This window comes from Stegodyphus dumicola, chromosome 3, assembly GCF_044657685.1.
Source record: "Stegodyphus dumicola isolate Sdum_Otavi_A_Nest chromosome 3, ASM4465768v1".
NCBI classification, from domain to species: Eukaryota; Metazoa; Arthropoda; class Arachnida; order Araneae; family Eresidae; genus Stegodyphus; species Stegodyphus dumicola.
The window spans coordinates 134,609,256-134,623,856 of record NC_140770.1 but is presented as its reverse complement, the minus strand read 5'-3'; the positions used below and the strand labels follow the sequence as shown (position 1 = coordinate 134,623,856).

At 33.8% G+C, this 14,601-nt stretch overlaps 1 long non-coding RNA gene across 3 annotated transcripts in view; it reads left to right on the top strand.

The window, feature by feature from the left end:
* LOC118203648 (uncharacterized) overlaps nt 1-14,601 on the top strand; it is a 266,369-nt gene that overhangs the window by 221,489 nt on the left and 30,279 nt on the right. The window contains exon 1 of one of the 3 annotated variants that reach the window (XR_015040021.1): nt 3,636-3,657. The exons of the other annotated variants lie outside the window; for them this stretch is intronic. This is a non-coding gene — a long non-coding RNA (uncharacterized LOC118203648). Of the gene's footprint in view, nt 1-3,635; nt 3,658-14,601 lie in introns of those variants that run through there. 3 annotated transcript variants of the gene reach the window in all.

Here is a 14,601-nt window from a genome sequence, read left to right as displayed (position 1 = left end):
GTTACGCTAGTAAGCCTCTTGGCCATTTCGGATTCTCATCATGCCTGTTAGTTTTTTCTGAGTCAATCTGTTAGGCGTAACATATGTGCTAACCAGCACTACTTATTTTAGATTTTGATTTGTATTATATTCTACGTTTTTAGTTTTACCGCAAGTTTGACGGTGCCATTGTAACGCACAAAGATCGTGCCTTTCTGTTAACTATTTTGGATTTAATAAAGGGATACTTTCACCTTTCTTCTGTGCTGGTATTTATTCACGTCTGTGAGAAAATTCGCCAGGTTCATTGTAGGATCTAATTTAGTTTATGTGGAAAAACATGGAACGAACCTACAAGTGGCTCCCGAACTAAAAAAGATGGTGGATGACGCTTCTCCACCAGCAGGATTTGGCGATTGGCTCCCTTAATCCCCAGTCACCCTTCGAAAGGCGGAGTATATAAGGTTTTTCTCACGCCTCCTTAGCATGCCTTCGTGGTGTAGTGGTCATTACGCTCGACGCGTATTCGAGAGGTCCGTGGTTCGAGTCCTGGCGAGGGCATTACTCATTTTTCATCTCTCCTGCTTCGAAAGAACCTAATGTCTCTACAAGGTAATATTTTTGTTTGTTTGTTAAAGTATTTTGTCACTATGGTAACCTATTAGCTGGCCAAAAAAGTAAAGTTTTGCACTTCGAATTTTATTTGCATTTTTATTAATGTTTTATTTTTTACTCTTATACAAGTAGATGAGTCTATAACACCAACGTACAGTATTAGTCAAAACATGAAAAATTCTCTAGCAAGGCGGCACATTAAATCTTTGCACGCGGGCGGCCGCGTGCAAAGATTCTTCGTATACACAGAGATTAAAAATTCTCTGCGTATATGAAGAAGTCTCAATAGCGTGTACTGCGATAGATGATTATGTCTAAATATTATGAAAGTCTGTAATTCTTCGTCAGCTTTTTTCCGCGTAACTTTCTTACTCTGTGTGTCGTCTTCACAGTCATCTTGCCCCCTTCTCATTATTTTCCTACTTTCCAAGTACACGTCCTTTTATTTCATAGTTATCTTGAGAGAGGGCGACGATAATAAAACTGTCTGCATCCATCCAACCCTGCACCTCTTCTTCACTAAACTTCTCTGTGTAGTTCCAAGATGTCTGGCACGGGTACCAGACGAGTTTTAAAACCAATAACTCGGTTGGTCATGTATAAACATGATCATAGGACACAATTTATATCAACAGTGATTTAATGATTTTTTGCATCTTTCCAAAAAGACAAAGTAAATAGGGCGTTCGTCAGCGTGAATTACTTCTGAAAATTGTAGTCACTGCTTTCAAAGTTTATGCAAGGGAACATAAAAAGGAATCTTTATATTCTGGATAATTTCTCGATTCTTTAGTCAGAAAAGGCTTCGGCGGCAGGACCATAACGCATATGTTAGCCCATTACCCATTTTCCATATGTTAGTCCATTACATACTTTTTGTCTCATAGCACTGAATTTCAGATATAAATCTAGATTTTCAAAAGTACAGTTATTTACTCGTAAATATTGCCAGTTAATTGGGTGCAGGTTACGATGAATTTTACTGCATATGGAGTATTTTACGTTATAATAGTATCTACATAAATTTTCTTTATTAAACAGCACATTTTTAAGAAAGGATCTTTCTACAACGAATGTTTGTCGTCCTTGATACACACTGGAGAATGACTTTATGTAACCTTGTGACGGAAATTTATTTTGCATTCTAGAAAACTAAAAAAAAATAAAAATTCGGAAGATAATTCAAAGTTCTTCGGATTTGGAAAAAGGATTGTTTTGCAATGCATTTTTAAAGAAAATTCCGTAAAAACTGTTTAATGTAAAAATAATCTAACATCCAGAAATAACAACAGAAATAAAAAAAAGTAAATAATGAAAAAAAAGTTGGAAGCTTTCAGATTTTACATTACGCCCAAAGGAGCATTTTTTAAAAGTTTTGTGTGTTGCCTTTATTTATGAAATATTATGTTCTTCGCAGTTAAAACATAAAATTCAGTTCAACAGCAATATCGCAAAATAATTTTAAAATGAGCATATTTTTAGAACTTCCGGTTCTAAAAATAAAAGGTGTACAATGATTTTAATGAACCTAGCTACTGTAAGTTCATAAAAGTATTGAACATCTCTAATTAGACATCTAGTGGTTTTAATACATGTTTATTTAAGTGAATCACATTAAAAAGTAGAAAACAATTATTCTTAAAAACTGGGTTTATCACTTAGTTTATGTTTCAATAACTTCCCAGATTAAATTTGAAAGTACCTTATGCTTTACTGAATAGCAACATGCTGGCGCCTGGAAGGTAAAAGTATTTTATTTTCGTCTGAGGCAACACATTGCTTTCACACAGCCGAGTTTGTAAATTAAAAATTGAAGGAATTTTTCCGAATGACAACAATGTGACGCCCTGCAGTTTATGTTTTATTTTGGACAGTGTTGCCAATGGTCGCTTTCAAAGTCATTGAGTTTGTTAATCAAAACTTCATTACAGTTTCACATCATATGAAATAAATAATAAAACAAATTCGAAATTCAGAATTTGGGCTTCGAGGTACATAGATTCGGGAGGAGGAAATTTGATCATTTATTCATTTTGCGAGGAATATATATATATACATGCAGACTCTTCATCACTTAATTTCTTAATCACTTAATTTAATAATACAGGGCGATAATATTTCGTGGCAAAAATTTGAAAAGTGATACGCCGTTTATAGTGAATACAAATAAAATCCCATTTCGAGTTTATGTTTCCCTTTCCGACCCTTTCGGAGCAAAAATCGGGGGGGGGGGACAAAATTTATCAATATTATTCATTTGGTATTCGGGATAAAATCTGCAATAAATTGGGAAACGTCCTTGAATTTAATAATTGTTACGAAACAGTTTTTATTAGCTATAAGTAAATTGTAATAATTTGATACATAAAATTGTCATCTGGATGTAGTAATATGTATTTTTAAAACACATTTAATACATTATTAAAAATTATCTGAAGTCCACCCGATTTCATGGTACGACCTATTAAATTATACACATTTTTTGCTGCAATTCATTTAAACTCATTTTCTCGAATTTCATTCGAAATATATTTCTCGTTCAACCAATTCTGTTCTCACTTCAAGCAAGGCAAAAATATATAAAAACTCAAAGCATTTTCAATAAAAATTGTAAAATAGAGAAAAACATAAAACAGCAAATACAGTTAAAAACTGTTAAAAATTTTTAATAGTTAAAATTAGAGTACCTTTACACACAATTCGGCCAACGGGCAAGAAAACATATTTTTCGATGCACAAAACTGAAAGTTAACTTTTGGTCCCACTGCGCAGAAAGACACTGAAGTTGATTCACCAACTGATTTCAGTCACTAATCTATTAAGAGTTTCAAATGTAAACCAACTGCGGCGTCGTTAGGCTTGGTACTTCTTAATTACATTTTTTATAGTTAGAAACTGGTCTGCTTTAGAGAGCCGGTGTTGAACTTTTATAAAGGTGCTCCATGATGTATATACAAGGCGGCTGCTATTTGAAGATATTAAACTTAATATATATATATATATAATCTTAAATTTATTTAGTGCGAAATTAAGTTATTGTACTACTTGCGCAATTGCTGGAAAGTAAGTTAATAATAATTTATTTACTAAATAAAATTGATTATATTATCTCCTAAGATTAATTATAGTAATATATATATATATAATATATATAATAAAAGATAAATTCTAGTTTTATGTATATATATATTGTATACTATATATATATTACGCTTGTACGTAAGGACAGAATAAAGGACTCTTTTTCCCGAAACGGATTATATATATATACTTTTGGTGCCACCGTTTGCAACCAAAAAGGAAGGTGCACGACTGCATATTATAGCAATCCCAAATACAAAATTTAAACATTCTGAGGCTACTCGCTTGTATATACGTACGTAACTGTATAAACTTAACGTATGTTCAGACGTCACGAAAAAAAAAATCCCTTTTGAATCCATTTTAAATTACAATCCATTTTGGAAAAAAAAGAGTCCTTTATTCTGTCACTATGTACGAACATTACGCAAAAAAATCCTCTAAATCGATTCAAGAAAGGTCAGAATGGATATTTCCGTCGAAATATCATATCGAAATTTTTCGCGATTATAACATTTCGTTTACTTCCTGCAAAGAAGTAAAAAATGAAGTGCTGAGCTATTTAAATTGATATCTTTCTTAAATGAAAATGGCCATTGTTCACTATATTCGTTTCTGCTTATTACTTCCTTGCACGAAGTAAAGTAAGTATTGTAATGTCGCAAAAAACTTCGTGTATCATTTTTCAACAAAAATATCCATTTTGACCGCTATCGAATGCAATTTAATGATGCTTTTCTTTGACGCTTGTACGTAAGGACAGAATAAAGGACTCTTTTTCCCAAAACGGATTATAAAATGGATTCAAAACAGATTTTTTCGTGACGTCTGTGCATATGTGCGTACATGCGTAGGTACGTATTTCGCATAACTCAAAAACGAGTAGCCTCCGAACGTTCAAATTTTGTATATAGGACTGCTATAACATGTAGTTGTACACCTCCCTTTTAGACTCAACTCGGCCGCATCAGAAGTATATATATACACTTTGTTACTTGGCTCGTTTATGTCATTTTTTTTTTTTTTTTTTTTTTTTTTTTGTTCTTATATGTTGGTATATGGCGAATTTTTTGCTGTAAACGTGATTGAATTTTGTTTTTCTTATGTTGCGGTTAAGGGTTTTATACCTTAGTTAATCTCCATGCAATAGTTGTAGAATTATCAACAATTTAAAGGTTATTTAAGTGCGACTAACCCTAATAGAGTAGCCATATTTTTTTTACATTTGAAACTGAACAGAATAATGAATTAAGTCACTTTTTGCACCTTTAGAGTCTTTTTGTCGAGTAGGACCAAAAATAAAATTAACTTAAAGTTTTGTGCATCGAACAATCTTCCTTCTTGCCCGCTGGCCGAATTGATTATTTCTGCAGAGAAACTCCAATTTTAATTGTAAAAAAAAATATTTGAGTTGTATTTAGTGTTTTATGCTTTTTTATATTTTTCAAATTTTAATGAAGATGTTTTGAGTTTTTATATATTTTTGCCTTGCTTCGAAGTGAGAAAGGAATTAACTGAATGAGAAACATATCTCAAACGAAATTCTGGGTAAGAAGTTTAAATGAAATGCAACAAAAAGGGTATTTAATTTAATAGTCCTTACAAGGATGTCATGTGTTCTCCAAATCAGATTTTTTTAGATAGTGTTAAGAGTGTCCACATTTTACTGCCATTATGGAATCTTAAGATCTGTAAATTGTAAAATGTCTATTTCAAGCAACTTTTTCGCCCACCAGTGGCTGATGGGTAAAGTCGCTGAACACTGGTAGTTTGGTCTAAGCTTGGAATCTAGCAAACGGGCTGGCTGCATGGACGTTTTCGTGGTTTTCCCCATGCGTAACCTGTTTAAATACGAACCAGTTCCGCTTAGTAATTTCTTCACGAAAGCATTCCTCCCTTCTGTGTAGCGAATAATAATTTTGAAAGTACATTTTTCTCAGATTATATTGAAAAAAATGAGTCTTAAAATTGAAGAATGTTAATTACTCACAGTGCTCACACTCCTTGGTCCTTCCTTTCTTTTTTTTTTTAAAGAAATTAATTAAGGGTTAGTAATAAAATCAGTAGCGTGTTTTCAATGTCTTTTATCCCAATTTTCTCCAGAGGAGGAGGCATAATCCTGGTTTAAAATATACATTGTTTCTACAAAAGTCATTATATATATTTAAAATATACATCGTTTGTTTTTGCAACCGGTGGTCTTAAACATGCAGTTCCAAGTACAAAATTTTTTTTAAATGATGCAAATACTCACGATGATCTCACTGGCCTGTCCGAAGTTGAATTACTTCTTTACTAGACACTGCTCAGCCAGTTAATCATCAAGGGATGGCGATAGATAGCACATTGCTTTTATAGTAAAAAATTAACAGAATTTGGAAAGCAAATCTTTTGCCATCTGTTGGAATTTCTTTAGCAAGTTTAGAATCAAGTTGCTCTTCATTTCTAGATGCATGCAGAACAAAGCTATATACATACAAGACATACATTATTCAAGGATTTCTGTAGCAAAAAACAGAGAGTTTAGCCTATTGAACTCGAGTTAAAACAAGCGTTGTTGTTGTACATTCAGAGTTTCAAAACTATTAAATATAATCTAAGTAGATATTTTATATTTGAAGCTTCAATTTCTAAATTAAATATGCATAATTATTTTGATTTCAGTTTTATCACAGCACAGGCCACCAAGCGACAGCTACCAATTGACACAGATGTATACCAAGTGATACAGATGAGAACGTTTCCAGCAACATAAATAAATTTGAAACTGTTTTCCGAAAACTGAGAACAGGAACCAGGTGCAAAGATAATGGCAGATAGAATTTGCTTTTCCAACTCAGTTAAACGAGTTAATACTCAGTTAATACGAGTTAAAGGAGATTAAGTAACATGTTCATGGAAAAGGACTATGTGATATTTGAAGAAAGGTTAATGTAACGGCAAGGGAACTGCAACAGGAACAATGGCTTCTACAAGCGTTGAAGATTAGGATATCGTAATAAACGCAGTTATTTCGAAAACATAAAGGTTTATGAACTGAGGTATCAAAATTTAATACATGTTTTTAATATTATTTGTGCTGTTAACGTTAAAGGCTGTAAACATTATTTTGAATACCTTAGATTTATTACGTACAATCCACACCTCTGCTAATTAAATTATAGGCGGATACACGTAGAGCAACCTTTCCTTGCATTTCCACTTTGCACGTTGCTTTCAAAATGAAGCATGAAAAAAAATTCTCTTTAACTGTAGTGAAATTCTTTATTCTAATATCAACTTTCTATTTCTTTCGGATGCACGTGAAACAGAACAACGAACTTCATAGCAAAATGAAAAACCTCAACCTTCGAGTTGCAATCAAGCCACTAATTGAAGATGTCCGTACTTATTTTATACGGTCCAATAGTCCATCATCAGAGCTATAGACGGCAATGCAAAGCTGGCTCGTTCCTCATATTGCCTTCCTTCTTTGCAGCTTGTTTTTTAAATGCAAAAAGAAAGAATTTAGAAAAGAAATCTTGTTTCCTACATTTTTGACAAAGAATCAACTTTATTTACTATCAAATATTACTATATCAACAATATTTTACTGCAAAATAAAACCATTTTTCGCCGTCGACCTGGGGCCGAACTAGCGACCTATGGGTGCCCACATTTACTCTCTACACCCCAACACTCTACAAGTAGAAGCTACTGACGGCGATGCAAAGCTGTTTCGTTACTTGCGTTTCTTTCCTTCTTTTGCAGCTTCTTTTTAGAATGAAGGGAGGAAGAATTTGAAAAAGAAAATCTCGTTCGCGACATAAAAATTCTTTGCCGAAGGATAAACTTTCATTTCATTTCCGATGTTTTCTTACAAAATGAAAAAAAAAAAAAAAAATTCCTCCGTCGAGCCGGATTCGAACCAGCGACCTATGGATCCCCATGTTTATTATCTACAGTCAACCGCTCTGCCACCTGAGCTATCGACAGCGATGCGAAGTAGTTTCATTCTTTCCTTGCAGCTTCTTTTTAGAACGGAGAGAGAAAGAACTTGAAAAAGAAAATCAAGTTCGTGAGATTGAAAGTCTTTTTCAAAGAATCAACTTTTATTTCATTTCCGATCCTTTCTTGCAAAATGAAAAAAACAGTCCTCCAGCGAGCAGGATACGAAGCAGAAACCTATGGATATCGATGTTTACTATCTATAGTCCACTGCCTTACCATCTGAGCTATCGATGGTGACGCAAGCATTCTTCATAACTCGCATTTTGCTTCTTCTTTGTAACTTGCTTTCAAAGTAAAAAAATGAAATGATTTGAAACAGAGCCTTCGTTCCTTACAATGGAATTTGTTGCAAGAGTTACTAGTTTGTTTTCTTTACGCATTCTTTATTGGCCTGCGTTAATTGTTAACGCTTTTCATTACAGCCGGAACAAGGGTGAGGCAAAGAAAAGGTACTTGGCTCAGGTGAACTTGTAGGAGAGACACCAAATTCACAACAGTAATTTAGAATATCTTTTTTTAAAAAAATTATAATTATTTGCTTTGAACCAAGCACTTCGCGAAAATACCAATAAAACCATTTGATTTTAAAATATGTTTAAGCAATAAAAACGAGTGCAATATAATCGATGTGAGAGACTTCTGCACGACGTTACATTCGAAAAACTATCTCGTTCTTAAATTTTGCACACCAATGTATTGATTTTTTTCAAATGCATGTTTATGCTGCTGCGAAACAAATTTGTTGTGAATTTTCCTACTGCTTTAAAGAATTACTGTGCTTCATTGCAAGTTTTATGTGCCCTTTACTTCATATTTACATAACTCAGAAGAAGCTTTCACCTTGTTTTTTACTTCTTTTCAGCCAATTCTCAAACATGAGTAATTTAAGTTAAGCATTTTGTAAGGTAGCTCTGAATTCTTTCACGTTGTTTTGTTCACAATTCACATTTTGTTGTTGTTACATATGGCTAAATAGGAAAGATCAATCCAAACATATACAACAGCTCAAGTATCACACAAGCGCAGTGCTAATTAATAAAAAAGAACAAACATTTATAAAGTAAGAATCAGAATGAATGAACACAGGAACAAAAGTAAAAAGTTAAAAATTTAAACAACAGGGAAAGGAACATAAGAGATGTAGTCTTTACAAGGAGCTCATTAAAAAGCTCTGTCATTCCAATATAGTTTACTTATCTCATCACGTTTCTGAGACTCTTTATCTAGTTTTGCGCATATAAGAAGATGTCTTCCATTCATGATGCCCGACGTTACCGGCGGCCGAGCGGTAACGTCGCTGAACACTGGTAGTTCGGTCCGAGGTTTAAATCCCGCGAACGGGCTGGCTGCATGGGCGTTTTCGTGGTTTTCCCCATGTGTAACATGTATACGAGCCAGTTTCCCTTAGATAGTCCTCCACGAAACATCCCTCCCTTAAGGCAGATGGCCCTCGAGTGCTTTGCCGTAATCTAATTAAAAAAAAAAAAACAATTGCAAATTTGGCATATACTATATGGAAAGGATGCCAAGCTGAATGTGTTTCATATACTAGATGGATGCGGTCTGATGCCTGCTAGGCATTCAAACTGACCCTATTTCCAGTTCACATTTTAATTTAGTTTAATTAGTTAACATAGCAACTATACTAACACTTTGTAAAGTTACTCACGGATCACCAAAATATTAAATGCAGCAATCAATTAAAAACGTGAAAACAGTGGAAATTGAGTGCAAATGTGCTTATGTCTTACGATCGAGAGTTCTCAGTCGCCAGTTTTTATATAACCCTAAAATAAATTATTCTTTTTATATTATAAATTAATTTTCCACGATACAGTCTTTTAATTTTTGCGCATTTTCTAATAGAATAAAAAAACATTAAAGAGCAGAAAGCAGCACAAGAAGATGAAGGAGTAGCAGAAATTTCATAAAATCGCATACACCTAGATTTTAGTAACACAAGTTTGTCGAAAGTAACAAATTTGCGAAAAATTGTATTATCTGGGAAGATTTATTTACAGTTACACCTCTGCCATCTGAGCTTGTTTGCTATCGACGGCATTACAAAGGTATAATACATTGTTCGCCATTGGCTTGCTTTATTGCAGTTATCTTCTTTATGACAGCGTCAATTTTTTCTTCACTTCAGATGCACGCGGAACAAAAGGGACTCAAGAATTTTTTAAAGCCTTTTTTTCGGTCTATTGACCTATTGAATGGTCATATTTATTATCTACATCCATCGCTTTGCCAACTGAACTGACAGTAATCGAAAGTTAACTCCTTACTCGCATTTTCTTCCTCCTTGGACATCTGCTTTTTACTTCCTTGTACGAAGTAAAAAGGAAGTATTGTAATCGCGAAAAGATTCAGGCAGCATATTTCAACGAAAATATCCAATTTGACCGCTATCGAATGCAATTTAACGATCTTTGTGCGTGATATCTGTACGTAAGGACAGAATAAAAGACTCGTTTCCTCCAAAAAAATTATAAAACTGCTTTAAAATTAATTCTGAAGAGAATTTTTCGTGGCGTCTGTACGAACGTATCTCGCATTACTCAAAAACTTAACTCAAAAACGAGTAGCCTCAGAACGTTGAAATTTTGTATATAGGACTGCTATAACATGTAGATGTGCACTTCGTATTTTGTTGCCATCGGCCGCACCAAACGTATATTAATATATTTATATATATATCTACTCTGTTAGCCGGCTGAGTGATCTCAAGTTCTTTACTATTATATGTTTGTAAATTGTACATTTTTTGCTTTAAAAATGATTTAATTATGTTGTTTTTATCTTCCGGTTAAGGTTTTTATGCCTTTAGTAAATCTGTATGCAATATTTTTAGAATTATCAACAATTTTAAAGTTGCTTAAGTGCCGCTAAGGCCATTTTTTTTTTTTTTTGGCGGCTATTTATTGTTTACATTTGAAACAGCAGACTAGTGGATTTGTTGCCAATCTAGAAAAACTTAGCTTCGTAACAACAAAGATAACGCTTTCATTTATTATTGCCAATTAAATCATGCTTAATCCTTTCTAGAATTTTTTCGAGGAAATAAGTGTTTAAGATTTACTTCGTAATTTTTAATACAGATATTTTGACTTTTTTTGCCTTCTCGCGAAGTGAGAACTGAATTAATTGAATGAGAAATACTCAATTGTCTGGGAAAAACTGTTTCTTTTTTGTTTTGTTTGCTTAATTTCTTTTATAGATCATTCAAGCTTTGTTATAGTATTTGAATAGAACATGTGGCAACGATTAGATAATTCTGTTCTTTAAATGATATAAATTTTGTGCATTATGAGTTATAATATGAACGAAATATAATATTGTTAAGTGAATCTAGCGCCAGAGTGTCGCTATGGTAAACAAATACTAGAGTGAATTTTAAAGAATGCATTTATTCTACTGTGGTTTATGCGCTGTCGGCGAAGTAGATTTAATTCAATTCCATAAGTTTAAGTGAAATGCAAGAAAAAATGCGTATAATTTAATATTCCGTACAAGGAAGTCATGTGGTGTACACATCAAATTTTTTAAAAAAAGAATAAAAAAATTTGGAAATGAAATCTCATTCCCTACTTTGAAATTCCTTAAAATGGAATCAATTTTGTCTTTTTTTTTTTTTTTTTTTGTACGTGCTGAACAAAATTGGCTGAAAAACTTCTCTTTCAAAGGAAAATAATACATCTATCGAACCAGTGACTTACACACATCATAACTTACTGCCACGGTTTTGCGACCTGGGATAGTGGCACACATCGACTAATCTCATTGCTCATATTTTCATTGATGTTAGCTTTATAGAGAAGAATAAGAAATGCAAATCTGAACAAATAAACTTTTCCTGCCCACCGGATATTTACCATTTAATTCAGCATTTAAAATCAGATTTTGGAGGGTGAAATCAGAGAGTGTTTTGACTGCTTGAAGGCCATATTGCTCATTTTGATTCTCTTGAATAGAATTCTGAGGCGTTGAGATAATCTTGCCATTAAATTTGCTTATGCAGACTTCGGTTAGAGCCAGCTAGTTATACTATGAAACCGTTATGCTATACTTCAGCAATTTTAGGTAATCCATTATCTTTGGTTTAAGCCAGAAGTGTTCGCTGCTATAAGTACGAATTTGTGCCGTCTGTTAAACTTTATTTGGATTAATAAAAGGGTTCTTCACACCATTTGCCTCTCTCTGTGGTATTTATGCCACACGGTGAAAAGTCATTCTTTTTAGATTTCTGGTCTAATTTTATGCTTCTAAGAACACCATACGTTTTAGAATTTAATTTTCGAAAATAAATCATGCGGTGACAGCAAGAAAATGTATTACTTTCATATATCATAATTTGTGTCATCCGATACTGTCCGATCACATCCAGAAACATCACTATTAACTTTCACTGTCTGGGAAGGTTAGAAGTTTCTTGATTTCTTAAAATCTGTAACCCCACGGAACTTCCTTGGAACGTCTCGGCCTTGTGTTAATTTTTATTGTATTTTGCGTTATGCATTTATTAGATTTGCCTAGGCGTGAAAAAGGAATCCACCCATTTTTTAAAGGCATATATTTTCCCCCAAAATTACAAATGTTACAGAAATTATGCAATGGAACCGTTTAAGATATAAATGTACAATCTCGTGTCATTATGCAAAAATCAACCGACAAAGTATAAAAATCAGTTCGGGACAAGTAGTTATTTTAAATTTTTTTAAAAATTTTTAAATTTTTTATTTGTCAGAATTTATATGTTTGCAGAGAAAAGCCACTAGGAATCACAGAGTGATGAAGTTTTTAATACTATTATCAAACAGAAACAAGCAAAAATAAAAATAAAGTACGTTTCATCAATATCGTTACGAAACGTCCAGCTGCGGTAGGATAGCTTCCTCTCAGAGCTAGGTTAGGATTGCCAGAAAGTGACAAGGAAAGTCAGGTTGCCAAATTTGACGCGAAATCACCCATTTTCTGACATTTGACAACAAAATTGGCGATATGCCATAGACGAAGCGAGAACATTCTAGAACGAATTCTTATCGGTTTTTTCGAGAATGCTCTGGAAGACAGATCAAAAGCTATAAATATCCTACCTGTACGCGAAGTAAAAGTGCATCGTGAAGAGTATTCTGAGTATTTTGACTTCAGTAATAGTGTCTTGGTGTCCGGAGTAGCTCGAACGTGTCATCAGCCACTCCAAATCCACAAACCCGTAAACGTAATAATATGTTGAGTTGCTAAATTTTTGATATCCTGAATCATCTGCTGATGAAATGCATGAATGCATTGACATCGGTGATAGTTACATTGAAATGCATTACATCACTCAACTCTGAAAGAGAAAAAAAAAAAAAAAATAAGCAGGTGTCTGATAGATAACTTTAAAACTAGACAGTAAAAATATATCTGCGTAATATAACACTTGTATCAAAACGAAATTTTCCAACACTTCTCTAAAACAGCTGGTAGATTTTCTTAGAATTGTTTCTTGCGCAATGTATCAGGTTTAAAAGAAATAGCATTTTCGAAAACTTGGGGAAAAAATATACTATTCCTTCTTTTCTATGGACCTTGATGAGCACCGTGTGTAACTAATTGCACAGAAAAGTGATATTATAAAAAAAAGGGACTTTTCGAACTCACTGGTGCGGATTAAACGAATGCATCTGTCGTGGGAGGAATCATTCCCGAAAATAAGCTTACATAAGAAAAAGAAAGGAAAAAAGAAATCTTGCGTTGGAATATGCATGTACAATTATGGGTAGATTCCAATTGAAACGAATTTTACGAAGACGTATTTCTCTTAATACGCAGTACGTGAGTGGGCGGAGATTTCGCTTAGGTGATATAAAAAACTCTTCTGTTTGTCAGTCTTCAAACGTTTCAGTGAATAAAGATGAAAAGAACATAATCACGGTCATACGCAGTATTTTTAATATCAACAAAGGAATTTTTTTAAATAATAATGTGTGAAGAAAATCAATTTTGTGCAAAATACTTTTGGTTTCTCAGGTATAAAGTTCTTTCGTGTTTTCTAACTTCTGTTTCCTTCCTCAGCGGTTTACGCATTTTAGGTTACGCATTCGTCGGCAATTATGGTTGAACCCAACGGGCATTTAGTCATATCGTCACTGAGAACAGAGCCCAGGTATAAGATCTTATTACTATTTAGGCCTACAAGGTCCTATCCCTAGGCAAGATTTTAACGAGCGTTCGAATAATCCTATAATTCACTTTTTATGTTATGAAAATAAAGGATATGAATATGGAAGCCTCTGAAAGTCCTTTGTGCGTAGGATGCCATATTATTTAAATCGGGCTCTTTGTACCAAAGTGAGCGACTGGTATTATACTGCAAGAATAGGGCAATCCAACATACATACACCTAAAAGGGTTATCACGTCTAGCGACGATCCCCGCTAGACAGGACTTTTCTGAGAAACGAGATTCTGGTAGCAAGGGGGGCGATTCCTAAATCTGAGCGCTAATCGATTACTGTTTGGCGTTCAAGTTTGTTTAGTAAGTAGAAATGCTAACCTAGCTACATAGGTGTCGTGGAAATGTGCGGGTTTCTGAGAAACGTCTCTTTCGGCGTCCCGTCCCGCGTAGCGGAAGCATATGTCATAGGGACTTAAGCCTTAGATATATCTAAAACCATATCCTTGGTTCAGGCTTGCAATTAACCTTCTCTAATAGCCACTACCTATCTTCCAAATGATAGCAAAGGTTCAAGACAGAGATTTGGTACTTGGTGATCTTCGTTTAATAATTAAAGGTATTATCGCACATGTTCCTACAATACTTAAATCCTATTAAGCAATTTCGATAAATCATTTGAGACATGTGACGTCGCTTCTCGAGCTGTTCCAGAAAACGTTGAACTTTTTGCAAAAACAGGAACAACTTCAAGTGTCCCAGGAGACGCTTTCTCAA